The 16330-nt window shown below is 37.6% G+C and overlaps 1 protein-coding gene across 3 annotated transcripts in view; it reads right to left on the bottom strand.

Annotated features, from left to right (window-relative positions):
* Positions 1–16330, bottom strand: part of dcma (decima) — a 74431-nt gene that overhangs the window by 23501 nt on the left and 34600 nt on the right. The gene's annotated exons all lie outside the window — the stretch shown is intronic.

Below are 16330 nucleotides of genomic sequence, written 5' to 3'. Positions count from 1 at the left end.
CCGAGAAACTCAAAAAAAATCATCAAAAAAGGTTTGATTTTCGAACCGACCCCGATTTTGATAAAAAACGTGATGTAACCCCTTGCCATTTTGGCCGATTTGGGTCAAAATTTAGATTTTCTATTTCTTGATGCCAGTGGATAGTACTGATCCTTACGAGTCCAAAATGGTATAAAATTTGAAAATCTGACATTATTTGGCCGAGATATTCAAAAAAATCATAAGGAAAGGTTGACTTTACAAACGAATCATTTTCGGGTCCACATCTTTTTGTAACCCATCGATTTTTAATTTGTTTGAATGCCAATTGATAATAGGGATTCGTACAAATACAAAAAGGTATAATATTTGAAAATCAGACTTTATTTGCCCGAGAAACTCAAAAAAAATCATCAAAAAAGGTTTGATTTTCGAACCGACCCCGATTTTGATAAAAAACGTGATGTAACCCCTTGCCATTTTGGCCGATTTGGGTCAAAATTTAGATTTTCTATTTTTTGATGCCAGTGGATAGTACTGATCCTTACGAGTCCAAAATGGTATAAAATTTGAAAATCTGACATTATTTGGCCGAGATATTCAAAAAAATCATAAGGAAAGGTTGACTTTACAAACGAATCATTTTCGGGTCCACATCTTTTTGTAACCCGTCGATTTTCAATTTGTTTGAATGCCAATTGACAATAGGGATTCGTACAAATTCAAAAAGGTATAATATTTGAAAATCAGACTTTATTTGCCCGAGAAACTCAAAAAAAATCATCAAAAAAGGTTTGATTTTCGAACCGACCCCGATTTTGATAAAAAACGTGATGTAACCCCTTGCCATTTTGGCCGATTTGGGTCAAAATTTAGATTTTCTATTTTTTGATGCCAGTGGATAGTACTGATCCTTACGAGTCCAAAATGGTATAAAATTTGAAAATCTGACATTATTTGGCCGAGATATTCAAAAAAATCATAAGGAAAGGTTGACTTTACAAACGAATCATTTTCGGGTCCACATCTTTTTGTAACCCGTCGATTTTCAATTTGTTTGAATGCCAATTGACAATAGGGATTCGTACAAATTCAAAAAGGTATAATATTTGAAAATCAGACTTTATTTGCCCGAGAAACTCAAAAAAAATCATCAAAAAAGGTTTGATTTTCGAACCGACCCCGATTTTGATAAAAAACGTGATGTAACCCCTTGCCATTTTGGCCGATTTGGGTCAAAATTTAGATTTTCTATTTCTTGATGCCAGTGGATAGTACTGATCCTTACGAGTCCAAAATGGTATAAAATTTGAAAATCTGACTTTATATGGCCGAGATATTCAAAAAAATCATAAGGAAAGGTTGACTTTACAAACGAATCATTTTCGGGTCCACATCTTTTTGTAACCCGTCGATTTTCAATTTGTTTGAATGCCAATTTACAATAAGGATTCGAACAAATTCAAAAAGGTATAATATTTGAAAATCAGACTTTATTTGCCCGAGAAACTCAAAAAAAATCATCAAAAAAGGTTTGATTTTCGAACCGACCCCGATTTTGATAAAAAACGTGATGTAACCCCTTGCCATTTTGGCCGATTTGGGTCAAAATTTAGATTTTCTATTTTTGATGCCAGTGGATAGTACGGATCCTAACGAGTCCAAAATGGTATAAAATTTGAAAATCTGACTTTATATGGCCGAGATATTCAAAAAAATCATAAGGAAAGGTTGACTTTACAAACGAATCATTTTCGGGTCCACATCTTTTTGTAACCCGTCGATTTTCAATTTGTTTGAATGCCAATTTACAATAGGGATTCGAACAAATTCAAAAAGGTATAATATTTGAAAATCAGACTTTATTTGCCCGAGAAACTAAAAAAAAATCATCAAAAAAGGTTTGATTTTCGAACCGACCCCGATTTTGATAAAAAACGTGATGTAACCCCTTGCCATTTTGGCCGATTTGGGTCAAAATTTAGATTTTCTATTTCTTGATGCCAGTGGATAGTACTGATCCTTACGAGTCCAAAATGGTATAAAATTTGAAAATCTGACATTTTTGGCCGAGATATTCAAAATCATAAGGAAAGGTTGACTTTACAAACGAATCATTTTCGGGTCCACATCTTTTTGTAACCCGTCGATTTTTAATTTGTTTGAATGCCAATTGACAATAGGGATTCGTACAAATACAAAAAGGTATAATATTTGAAAATCAGACTTTATTGGCCCGAGAAACTCAAAAAAAATCATCAAAAAAGGTTTGATTTTCGAACCGACCCCGATTTTGATAAAAAAAACGTGATGTAACCCCTTGCCATTTTGGCCGATTTTGGTCAAAATTTAGATTTTCTATTTCTTGATGCCAGTGGATAGTACTGATCCTTACGAGTCCAAAATTGTATAAAATTTGAAAATCTGACTTTATATGGCCGAGATATTCAAAAAAATCATAAGGAAAGGTTGACTTTACAAACGAATCATTTTCGGGTCCACATCTTTTTGTAAGCCGTCGATTTTCAATTTGTTTGAATGCCAATTTACAATAAGGATTCGAACAAATTCAGAAAGGTATAATATTTGAAAATCAGACTTTATTTGCCCGAGAAACTAAAAAAAAATCATCAAAAAAGGTTTGATTTTCGAACCGACCCCGATTTTGATAAAAAACGTGATGTAACCCCTTGCCATTTTGGCCGATTTGGGTCAAAATTTAGATTTTCTATTTTGCCAGTGGATAGTACTGATCCTAACGAGTCCAAAATGGTATAAAATTTGAAAATCTGACATTATTTGGCCGAGATATTCAAAAAAATCATCAAATTACGCTGACATTAAAAGCACATCTAAATTTTGGACCAAATCGACAAAATAGCAAGAGGTTACATTACGTTTTTTTCAAAATCGAGGTCGGTTCATAAATTGAAACTTATTTGATGATATTTTTTTTCTTAATATCTCGGTTAATTATGATCTTATATTTAAATTTTATACCTTATAAAATTCGTACGGATCCCTACTATCAAATTGCATTTGAATAAATTTAAAATCGATGGGTTCAAAAATGCTGTTGACCAAAAACCGATGTGTTTGTAATATCAACCTTGTTTGATGATTTTTTGACATATCTCGGCCAAATAATGTCAGATTTTGGAATTTTGTACCATTTCGGACTCGTAAGGATCAGTACTATCGATCGGCATCGAAAAGCTGAAAATCTAAATTTTGGCCCAAATCGACAAAATAGCAAGGGGTTACATCACGTTTTTTTCAAAATCGGGGTCGGTTCAAAATTGAAACTTGATGATATTTTTTTAATATCTCAGTTAAATATGGTCCGATTTTTAAATGTTATTCCTTTTTAAATTCATACGGCTCCCTACTATCAAATTGTATTTTAACAAATTAAAAATCGATGGGTTCAAAAAAGGTTTTTGACCAACAAAGGATTCGTTTGTAGTTAACCATTTCTAAAGGGTTTTTTTGAATATCTCGAATATCTGATATTAAAATATTATATCTTTTTTAATTCGCACAGATCCCTACTATCAATTGGCATTCAAGTAAGTTAAAAATTGATGGGTTAATTATATATATTGCAACACCGTCTTCTTACTCATGCAGACTATAGAGGGAAAGAAGTGTAAAAAATATTAAAACTCTTTAAGTTTCACATTGATGACCAATCAGATGGTCATTCTATTAGTCTAGCTTCAGAATATATGTATATAGGGTATATCACTATCGACCAAAGTTACTTCGCGCACTTTAGCTCTTATTTTTTTTCGGCCTGTGCGCGTAAAGTCCCTTTCGCCAGCATTGAAAACTGCAGCTGCCATTTCAGCTGTTGTTCGAGTTTATTAAGCCAATGCCATTTTCATGTCAGCGCGAGTTTTTCGTCCTCTTTTCATTCGCCTTATCGATGGCACTCACACACATACACATACACACACATACACACACACACACATATATGGATGTATATATATACATAGCATATATGTGCCGATGTAACATGCAGACGTCAGAAATGCAGCTTTAAATTTAGGCAAAATGCTTGCATCATTCTCAAGGCGGCTGCCTTTTCAATTTGGATTTGTAGTTTCCATTTCCAGAGGCATAAAAGAATGGGAAGCTTTATTTTATTTCAAAGAGATGGAGAAAGTTAGATAAATGTATATAGAGACAGGAACTTGCAGTTTTCAGTCAAGCATAAAATAGAAAAAATCGATCCGGTATGTTTTAATGTTATTAAAACTAAGTTTTTTCTTTCAATTAACAGGTTATACTTATATGTTTTCATATACATCTACGTAAGTACCATTTGTATGCATACAAATTTTATTAAATCCATTTGAGCTGCATCGTTGATTATTTAGACCAAACCAAATCCAACATATTTCTAGGCAACAGAACTTTCGGCTTTAAGAGCTTTTCAACTAAACTAATTTAATTGGCGCTCTGTGCATTTGATATGCGCTTTGAGAAACCAGCACAAGCGCGGCCCTGTTCCAAAAAACAGCCTCTGAATAAATGCTGTTTAAAATGTGCACTGTGGAATACACACACACGTGCACACACTCAAACACACACACGTGATGCACACACATTCAGTTGGGCTAAACTTTTAGTCAAAAACCAAGTCATCCAACAAAAACAACAACAAAAAGTTTATTCCCGCTCAATTCCCTCGCTGTCAGGAGAGAGCGAGAGAGAGAGAGAGAGAGAGAGAGAGAGAGAGGGGGAATGAGCTGGAGTCGGCTCGTTCAGCAGGCAGCATAATTAATTGCGGTAATTAGAGTGTTGGCAACAAACAGCACACGAAAAACAAGAATAGCAACAAAATCTATAAGAGAAAATCAACGGAGTACGATGGACTAAAAGATACCCTGTAAACATCTAAAAGCCGTGCTTTAAAATGAAGCCCAGCTTGGTATTCATGCGGAGCAATTAAGACTAAAGTTACGAACGATTAGGTAAAATTAAAGTTTCTTCCAACTTAAAATGTGCTTAACAGATCCTAAAAAAGCCAGGCTGCAAGCCAGCATCGAACCGAACAAACATCCACCCGCGAAAATGTATTCAGTTTTTTCTTTGCAGCGAACGAGCCATTAGGTTTTTCATATTTATATTATTCATTATTTGGTAGATGTAAATTTTGCGTAGTTGTCAAAGCTAGCATTTTGTACACAGAAATATAATATAAAAACGACCACCCATAAATTCTGAATGTGTAATAAGAACGGCTGCCCATAAATGAGAAATTTAATGCTTTCATTTAGGTGTTTCAATGCAAATGTCAAACCAATGATGCAAAAAAAAACTGGCTTACGAATCCAATCTCAAGTCGAGAAGTTGTTTCGTAATGTCGGTTGACACCACCTTGTTTTTTTTTTAAATTTCTCACAACAAATTTTGGCTACAGCTTACAGCTTCATTGCGTGATTACAGGGTATAACAACGGAGCGCTGCAGTCACAACAGCAAGCAAACAGCGAAAGGTGTAGGGCGTGCTGGAACCCTTGAACCGGTAGCAGAGTGTGCCACTGCAGGCCGAGCCTTTGCTTTGCTGAAGATTTGTGGGCCCCACAAACTTGCCGGCATATTAGTTCTGACCAACTTTTATTTACGACTCGGGTGCAACTGTTGACTGTTGTTGAGAGGCCCGCGGCGCTAATTTAGTTTGCTCTTTCATTGCTGTTCATTGCGGCGCACATTGCCACGGTGCTGGCATCATTAGAAATCTCAAAATGATTTTACAACTAAACAAACAGACATGTCACGAGAGGGGAGGGGTGGCCAGGGGCTGGGGACAACGCATACTTTCAGATAAAAATCTCAGTTGCAAAAAAATGGACGAGTGGCAACCAGAGTGGCAAAGACTTTTGTGGCGTTTCCCCCCTACCCATCACGACGGCTGTGTTGGTTTAGCTTGTCTAAGGGGAAGGGAAAGCGAGCGCGTCGAAGACTTTTTGCCAGTTCACTTTAATTGGTCACTTGGCGCGCGCACAAAAACAATTTAATTTTCGCCATTTTCTTATTATCTCGATTTTGCACGCCAGCTTGAGTCGCGCCATCTCACTTGCTCTCTATACACTATATTGAGCGTGTCAGAGCGCTGCCATATATCTGGGATAGACTTAACCAGGATGCTGGCTACTGCTACGGCTACTGCTACTGCTACAGCTGCTTACTGCTTACTGCTCGCTTTCCTTCATGTTCAGTATTTCATGCAGCTTCAGGCGCAGCCGTTTATGTAATTAAGCGTTGCATACTTTTCCGCGCCATGCTTTTTAATCAGCTGCCAGTAATAGGCGGTGTGAGTGCCTGTGTGTGTATGTGTGTGAGTATCCGTTGGTAACTCGGTTGGCAACGTCTGTTGTGCGTTATTACCACAGCAGCCATTAAATCTTTTGTGTGTAATTAAAAAAATTACAATTTAATGCTTTGTAAATAGCTCAGCGTTCATTTATTGACATGACCGCGTTCTCAAAGTGCTCAAAGCAACGGCCAAGAAGTGAAAAGTGAGCTGAAATATGGGCAGAACTATGCAGCTGATAAGAAGGAAAAAATAACTTGAGTAAACAGACTTTGATAACTGATGCTCTGTCATGCTCTCTAATTTACACAGACATTCAGTTGCGCTTTGCCTCTCACAAATTATAATGTTTTGGATCTGGAGTAAATGGAAGTTCGCAAAAAATTCTAATTGCTGAATTATTAATTTTGCCATTGCTTTAAGCCGGGCTTGAACTGAATTTTTTTTTTAATATATCTTAAATCGAACCCTGTATTGGACTATCTGATTAATGAACAGCCGAGCAACATTTTTATATAGCTTATTATTTAACTGTTTTTTTTTTTTTTTAGTTCATTATTAAGTGTAGAACCTCTACAATCATAATTTCGAACCCTTACAACACATGGATGGAAAATGTAACCTTAGATATTTATAGAAATCAAAACCACAAATAAAGATTTTTTCAGTGAAATGTACATACAATTTCTTCGCATTTGGGCACAGATATTGAGTTATTAAATAACAGCAATTATTATTTATTTTTTATAAAGCAATTCGAATGCCATGCTTGTTGCACAGAAAAAATAAAATAAAATTTTCAATGCATACTTTTGGATAAAGCATGCTTTTACACAACACAAAAACCCACACGTTTAGGTAATCGAAAACAGGCAGGAATATTATACAACAATTCGCATTCGCAATGCTACTTAGCAAGCCAAATGGCAAAACATGCATGAAAATTGAAAATTATGTACAAAATGCTTTCAGCGGCAACAAAGCAACAATATGCAACAATAATAGCAATTGACTGTGTGTGTATGTGTCTGTGAGAGAGTGTGGGTGTTTTAGCTCCAGCGGAGTGCCATATGCCATTTGTAGTGCCGACCTGCTACGCTTGGGTTTTGTCAACGCAATGAAGTGCGACAGCTATGTGTGTGTGTGTGTGTGTGTGTGCATGTGTGTTTTTGGATGTATGTTTGGATGTATGTTGTATAAATATAAGCAAGACACCTTTGGCAGCAACTCAAGCAACTTGAAGCCAGCCACTTCATATTGTAAATTTGGTAGAAAATATTTTTGTGTTTTGCCAGGATTTCCGCAATGGCTTCCATGCCACCTATCCCCTACCGCCTGCCCCGTGCAACCTGCCACCTTCTAGCCATGTGCTTAACGTGTTCTTGTTATTGTTGGTTTTGCATTGTGGTTGCAAGTTGCAGTTGCTGGGCTGTGGCACCTCAGTAACTGTCTGCATTTGGCTTTCTTTGCATGCAGCTTCTGGTTCTGTATGCAACTTAATGTAATTGTCGATATTACGTTTGCCTGATTGCATCCGCTGTCAGCATTCTCTTCAAAGACTTTTATGTCCCAGTTGAACCCATTCAAATTGAAGTATATTTAGCTTTATGCATGAATGTGCAATTTTACAGCATAATAGTTCGAATACTCACGGATACTCACGAAATACTCTTATAAATAAGAAACCTACCAAATTTCAGCATTACTGCCCAAATTGTGATATTGTGACGACAACAGGAATGCAACGCTTACTGAAGTACCTCGAAATATGCCCAATAAACGGGGTCGACTAGAAAGAATGCTTATCGAATTGGTATAGAAACAGATTATAAAAAAACGATTGAAATGTTAAGAGGTCTGGTAGAATGCTTTAATTAATAGTTTCTATGATCTGGAATCTATAATCAAGATAAAATTCACTAGCCAAAAATATAAAGAAAAAACTGATTTTGCAAGCCAACACAATCGTATTATTTCGGCTATTAAAAATTCAGAGCTTACCCTTATGTCGATGTGCAGGTGTTTCTGCCGCCTCTCACAGAGATAATAGAAGCTTATGGCAAGGCTAAAGCGGAATTTGTTTGTTTTCATGTAACCGGCAACTCAATTAGAGCCCAAGAGTTAACAGGTTGCTGTAATATAGACACGCTTCCACCCTCTAACTGTATTTGATATCTATTTTGGTTTGGCATTATCATTGTTTTAAGCATTTTACGGGGCAGGCGGACAGCCGGCGCCATTACGTATGCTACACTATTTGCACAGCCACTAGACAAGACCTTGCAAGGACGAGCTGCAGTTCGCAGCAGGAGGCGTGGCTGTCTGTGGATGTTGTCTCTGCTACTGTTTGCTGCCATTTTGTTGATTTTATTATTAAGTTGGCTGTAGGTGTAAGTTTCACTCTTATTTTGTGTCCTTGTTAGCAAGTGCAGCCAGTCTATTTGCTTCGTTGTGTTCGTTTTAGTGCCCCATTGTCCTGCGCTTACCCTGGCATTGTTTGTCTTCTAGTTCTGTCTGCCGTTTTATGAGTTTGCCTTTTATGTGATGTGACGCTTGCTAATGACAGCAAAACTTTTTTGCTGTCGGTACCGTCAAAGCGAAAGTTTTGTAAAAAGTTGCATAATTTGCATACTGCACTTCAATGACATTGGCTTATAGTGTGGGCAAAAAAGGGACAGTGAATAACAAAAACCGTACAAAATGTCATTGAACTAAAGAGCATCAATTGCATGGCGTTCTAAAGTCTTGGCATTTTCCTGAATCCTCTCTCTAGCACAAAGTTGGGACAAAAAAGAAACTGTCAATAAATTCTTTTGATATTGGTCAACAAGTAAGATTCAAATAAATGCTTGATGACCAATGAAATTGAAAGGTGGCATAGGTACATAGGTTGGACAAATTTTCTAAAATGTGGCCTAGTACACAAACACTTTACACAGTTTATGTAAAAAGAAAGAAGATGAACGTTCAAGCAAAGTATGAGCTAAAAGCTAAAAGTTGAATATATATAATAATTTCATTCTCCTTTCTTAATATCATTTCTAAAAGTCTTTTTTCAAGAACATATCAAGCGATGAATTAATCTCAATTTGCAATTGCTTATTCTAAAAAACTTCTTAAAGCTCTAATATACCTTCGTTTCTGCATATAAAAGTTTGAAAATGCTTTATAAGATCACCCTAAGCTCCATTTAATATCTTTTCTCTTCTAAAAAAGCGCTTTGAAATCCGTTTAAAAGTTCATCATCATTATGCTCTTTTCCCTTTTCCTTGTAATTTTGCCTGTTTCAGCAAGTGTCATTGGCGCTTAAGAAGCTGCAGTCACTACTCGCAAGTTTGCCTGTTGCTTCATCAGCTGCGCATTTATCAAGCGGCTGCCGTTGGCTCCTTTGACAGGCCAAAATGCATTTGCCAGCGTGCATTAATCACACGCAAAATTACGGCGCTCGTTTGATGGGCAACAAATCGGGCGCAAATTCACGCAAACATTGGCGCCGTCTCAGCTGCATTCGAGATCTGCATGCAGAGCGTGGAGCATGGCCCACAAATCAGTTTAGTTTAGATGCAGCTCGTTCGGCTTCGGCTGCTGCTGCTGCTTGCATCCTTCCTTCAGCTCATTCCCAGTTGCCATTGCTGTCCTCAATCTCGTCAGCGTGCCAAGCAATCTGGTTGACTGGTCTGACAGTCTCACAGTTTCGTAGTTTTGGCTGCTTGGCTTTCGTTGTACGCAGCTGCCTCATTATGTGCGCCAGTTGCCGCTGCTGCTGCTGCTGCAACTTCGCTTCTAGAGCACACAAATCTCCCCTTAAGTAATTTACTGGCAACTGCTACTGCTGTTGTTGCTGCTGCTGCAAAGTGCACTTTGCTATTTTTCAAATCGCAAAAGGCAGACGACAACAACACGTAGAAGGCGTCGTCTATGTATCGCGTCTGGTAGATACCCTTCAGAGGTACATAATAACATTTACTATTCTATTAAAGACCATTTCAATTTATAATTAAATATATTTTTAATATTATTTTATATTAAAATAAAATAATTATATAATATAATAGGAAAACTGTGTTAGTTTTCTCTGCATCCCTTCTCCTTTTCTGTTTCTGCCTCTTTCGCTGACTAAGCTAATGGAGCTAAAAGCATTAACATTTTTTTTATAACTGTAGTATGTAATAAATACATTGCTGAGCTAATTTTTTAAATTTTCTTAAGGACTCTAGACTATAAATTCTGGTTTATCGTACTAGATCTTCTCTTGCTTATGTTTACAGGGTATCGCAGGAACAATTGCAATAGCTGGCTGACTTCTGGCGCTGCTTGAAGTTGAAATTGAAATTGAATTGCGATTGATATTGATTGGCTGCGTGCTTGAGCGACAACTGGCCGAGAATCATGTGCAGGCAGCAAACTCTCCAGCTGGGAATTTCACAGGCACCCAAGCGTCTTGTAACTTTCGCTTATTGTGGTATCCCGTATGTGTGTGTGTGTGTGTGTGAGAGAGTCCATCTTTAGATATGGCATACACAGACATATACATAGTATAGGGGATTATGAGCAGCCCAGAGAGTATCAGTCAGCTCCTTTTGGCATCGTCTCAATTTTGGCATTCGAGTGTGGTGTGGCATGACTGGAAATCGAATTTCAGTTTTCGCTGTAAGCTGCCATCAACGCAGCGATGTATGAATGAATGTATGAGTGTGTGTGTATGTGTGCCTGTGCATTGAAGTAAAGTTTGTGTATTGTTTAGTCAAGTGCAGCTGCTCGGGCAGCTTGTTTATGTGCAGCACAAATAGAGTTTGGCAGCGAGCGAAACGTGTGGGGCAACTAAATGGGGAAAAATCTTATTTAGTTGCAACAGTGCCAATTCCTTCCTGAAGCAGACATAATCAGCACTTGGAAATATACATTGACTGACCTAACAAGCTAGAAGCTCGGGCTTGAACCATGAACCTATTTATGTATTCACTCAATCGGTCAGTGAGCCGATCACAAGCTATGCCTCAAGTTTTGTAAAGCATTTTAAGAATTTTTCATTTCAGACCAGGAATTATCGCCCTTTATGGACAATTCTTTTCGTGTATTATGCTTGGATTACAAAAGCTTGTACCATTTTTAACGATCTTGCTCTCCTCCTTCGCATTGTCACTGACCAAGCCCAGCTATGAGAGGGGGCATATTTGGTCGGACAGAATATGAAATTCCTCCACCGGGTTGGTAACTTTCCATCTATCTACTTACTATTAAACAGTTCTTTACTTTTTTATTAATGTTTTTTTCCCGCTCGTTTTCTAGTCATTATATATTCTTTAATAATTTGATTATTTTCAGTTTTTACCTAATAATAATTTGTCCCGACTAAATCTTCCTTCTTATACCATCTTAAATTTCAATTGTCCAATGCAATTAGCTTAATCGTGAGTAATACACAACAGTTGATTTATTTAGCAGTTTTTAATATTCCCGCATATTAATGAAAACATGCTTAAGGCATTTTGAATTGTAATTGCAACTAAGCTTGGATATAACATTGAGTACATTTAATTTCAAATGCAAAATCAATCAGGTAAAATTGAAAGCTTTATCGATAGACATCTTCGGTCATTGATTGGGTAACCCACACCAACTACAGGCGCAATTTGAATGTCTATGTTTTGTGTACTTGGAGACGAAGCCACACTTTCATTTATGCATCATCTGTTTACTCAGTCAGTCGCTCAGGCAACTGACCACAGAAAAAGCCACAAGTTTGGCAAAATGCATTTCAACAACTTTTCGTTTTACATTTTACATTTCCTTGCCATTTCGGTTTCGGCTTAAATTTCCTTTAGTTTTTATTAGTGTTTTTTGTTTTCTGTTTGCTTATTTGTTGTTTGGTCTTTTTTTGCAGTTGAAAAATGTTTTGCCATGCAAATATTTGTAAATCAGGCGGAAACAAAATTACGAGCAACTTCCGGGTCGCATAAACTGCGTCCGCCAAAGCATAAAAAAAGTGTTGAGCAGCGGCGTAGTTTAATGACCTCCAAAGGGGTCGTTATACCAACGCATAGCTCTTACTTTAAATAAATGTATTTATGCACTTATTTAATTTAAAATCTTGTGGAACTCTTGAAATCTACCAAAAACTAATATTTCTTATGTAAATTCTTTAAATTTAGACGCTGCACTTGGATGCAAACTCTCTCCTTTCACGTTAACACACACTTTTCTTGTAAGGAGTGCGTGAAATCCCCCTTATTCCACGCCTCAATTGCAATTGGCATGTGCACTGGTGGCTTCGGACTTTACACAACATTCAACATAAATCGCTGAGGCGTGCGCCCCAATGGCCGTTCGTACGTCTTTGGCCCTCCCTCATTCTGTTGCCCTTGTGCCACACTGAAATGTGCAAGTTAGAAGAATGTGGCATGTGTCAGTGTTGGCTACTCCCCAACGAATGGGTGGGTTAAGTGGGCAGTGTGCGGGGCGTGTTCCCTCATTTCATTGCTTATTTGTTTGTTGTGGTTCTTGCGGCTGTTGGTGTTGATGTTTTCCGCTTTGTCAGGTGCTTGTACTTGGGTGTATTTACATTTCTCTTTGCCTGAATCTGTTTTGTTAGTTTATTCGCTTTCTGATGCTCAACATCTATGTGTTGATGAAAGGATTTGGTTAATTTATGTAGGTTTAATGAGGTATAGGTTTGTTTATTCAAAATTTTGTTATTTTGGAACACTTTTTTATATGAAACTATTCGACGAAATCTCTAAAACTAAACCAATTTAAATATATAACCTAATACTGGGCAGCCTGTTTTAGTTGGCTCAAGAACCCAACGCTTAAAGCTTCAAAGCTCAGTTGGGTCGTGTCCTTGCAGCTGGCTTTTAGGACGTGGGCTAGGCACCCTGTATCCAATCAGCGCCACCTATTGAGAAGTAGATCTCACAAGCTGTTATTTATTAAAATAGATGGCGCTAGTCTTAAAAATGTGGCATCTCTTTTGGATAGATAGAATGTGAAGCTCAATTATATCGACTACGCGGGCTTTCGAATTGCTTTTTAAATGTACAACTCGTGCAAGCATAATATCGTATATTTAACCTCCCATTGAATTTTAATTTTGTACAACTATTTAATTCTTAATGCTGAAATAAAGAGAGCTTTAGTAAACTTACACTGACAGCAGAAGTAAAACATCGAAAGGCACATGACGAAGTAAATTTAAAATTGTCCATTGTTTTTGTTTGGCTTTAGTATCTGCAATACGATATACGGACTTAATCCTCATATAACAATCAATTTTGAAAACCATTCCCACATCGTATATAGTTTAACTTTTTCTTAAACTTTCAAAGGTTTTGTTTAGACAAAAATTATGGACTCAGATGAAAGTTAGAAGCAGTAATGCGAAGAAATTTAAATGTATTAAAGATATAATCAGGTAGTTAGATCCAGTCGATTATTTAGTCCCCAGTTTTCTCCTTATAAAAAACAGCTTGTATATGCTGGTTTACAGGCAGGCATACACTTCTTCAACTGCATAGGGTATTAAGAGAACCGCACCGTTTAGGTAAACATGTCCAGCCCAAAATCATGATGGAGCTGTCTGTGATAATATTTTGATTATTTTTAACTGGATACGTGGCCAAGTGCAGACTAACTCGCTCTTGCTTCATCTGGCTCAGTCTGTCTGGGTGGGTTGTGCTGTCCCGGGAATATTTAACTGAAATGCGCAGTTAGGAATTTGGAGCACGTTATGGCATGCCACAATTGAATTAGAAAGTTTATCGCATGCAATTCATATAAGCACACACAAGGCGTAACGCGAATGCATTTTTAAATGCAACTCGCACCTTCACTCCAAAGTCTGCTCCTTCCGCCGCTCCTGCTACTATTCTCCTTTGTGGGCTTTTTTGGACTTTAGTGCTTTGACTCTGGAATTTCTTTGTGCATTTCAAATTAGCTCTTCAAACTTTTGGTTGTCTCGCATAGCTTTTAACATAACCGAGGCGAAATTTGATTTCGTCTTCTATGATGCCCCTCCCTGGTCTGTTTCTTGCTTCCTTAAAGTTTGCGACAAAAAGAAACAGACTTAATTCCATCCGCTTTCAAGAATCGACTTTCGTTAAGCGACACTAAGTGCTTCTCAAATCAATAAGCTCACCGTCTACCCACCTTTAACTTCCCAAATTATAGCTTATCGTAGTTAAACATGTTTTACCTTCATTAACAACGTTTTTATTACGCATACGCTCCGTGTGACGATTTATTTGCTCAACGTCGCCATGCGGAAGCTTTTAGCGCCCGGCGAGATCATATCAGACATATATCGTCATTAAATGACAATAAATAATGGGCTTCCAATGTGTGCAGCACGAACAAGTTTCAGCTTTAATGCCACGAATATGCTCAATTCCCCAGAGTCGCCACCCAAAAGGGGCGCTTGGATAGGTTGGTATAGGAGCAGCATATGACGACGTGATGGTTCTTTCCCAAAAAGGTCATTACTCGCTATTTATTTCCACCACGCTGCAGCTGTCTGAAACATATTTTAGCCCTAACTCAGCTTACTTATATAATAGAACTGCGCTTTTTCTTAAACCACGGCGCAAAAAGACTCGTAGTCTATAATTCTATAAGAGTCCTGAATGCCGCATTGTCATTATTCAATTATGCAAACGAAAGCACAACGAAAACGTCCACATTAAAATTATGTGTCGAATTTTTTTTTATTTTCCTGCCTTTTTTTTTGGATGGAAGAAAGTGCGACAAAAAGACGCAGACGCAAAACCGCATTTAAAAGTCAAGAATTTTGTTACGAAAAGCAAAAGACCACACAAAACTAAACACACAAACAAATTTACACACAACAGCAATGGGATTATTGTATTTGTTAGTCAACACTTATATATGTTTAATATTTTAAGGTTGGGCAAATTTTTCGAAGAAAGCTAATAACGAAATACCATTAGATATATTGACCTGCCAGTGAGAATAGTCAAAAAACTGTGTCAATTAATTGTAGATTATCTCATTTGAGTCAAGGTTTTCTATGCTTTTAACTATATTTGGTTATAGTGTAGCTGTTTTGTGTTAAAATTTTTATTGTGATTTTTCTATACATATATGAACCTCACAAGTGATTTGGAATCTTTTTGTTTTAGAACTTTCTGATATATACTTTTAATTTTCTTCAAACATGTCTGTTGCTCATTTAACTGGACAATTTACATTTTCAACCACTGTGAATTGAACAAACAGGCAGCTAACTTGCTGGCTGGTCAGCCAGCCGCCACTTAAATGCTCTGCTCAATGGGTGCGGAGGGTAGGTAGACAATGGCAGTGGCGGCATATAATCAAGTGGGTTTCCTTTCTTATTTTTTGTTTGCTGTGGAAGCAGGCAGCGCAGTAAATCGGATTAGCCAAGAATTATTCTTGTTGGCATTTATTTTGGTTTTGTAGCGCGTACACAAACATATACAGACACACACACACACACACACACAAACCGCACTCATACATACGCACGCACAAACAGCCAGACAGCGCCCCGTCGAAATATCTTCGCATCTGGTGCATAGCCGCTGAGGCATTGTCCTGCCATTTTGACCTCGTCCTTGGACTTGCTGCATTGCGAGTGCGAATACAAATAAAATTAATGTCCAGTTTCTGTTTTGCTTTTTAAAACTTTTTCGCTTGTTTGTCAGTTGATGGTCTTTCCTTTGCTTTTGTCTTTGCCTTTTGTTTTAGTTTTTATTTTTATTTGCCGTTTTATTTGAGCGTAATGAGCCGCAGGCTCGGCCAAGTGTTGCGTGTGGCATTGTCAACTGGCTCCTGAGGCATCTTTAAATAAACAAGTACATTGGCTCAATCTTAAAGCCACAGCCACAGCGTTGCAACCACGTAAATCTATTAACACCTCACGCCCGATTCTAGCTTGGCCGCTCTACTGCTCTGCCGCAAAAGGTGTCGAAGTGTGCGGTAAGTGTAGCATTTTGTTTAAGCGGCACGTACTCAATGTGGCTGCCGAGCTCCCGCCCACCGCACTGTCCGCTGC

This window comes from Drosophila virilis, chromosome 4 (assembly GCF_030788295.1).
Source record: "Drosophila virilis strain 15010-1051.87 chromosome 4, Dvir_AGI_RSII-ME, whole genome shotgun sequence".
NCBI lineage: Eukaryota > Metazoa > Arthropoda > Insecta > Diptera > Drosophilidae > Drosophila > Drosophila virilis.
Note: the sequence above shows the minus strand (reverse complement) of the source record. Positions and strands in the feature narration are given on the sequence as shown.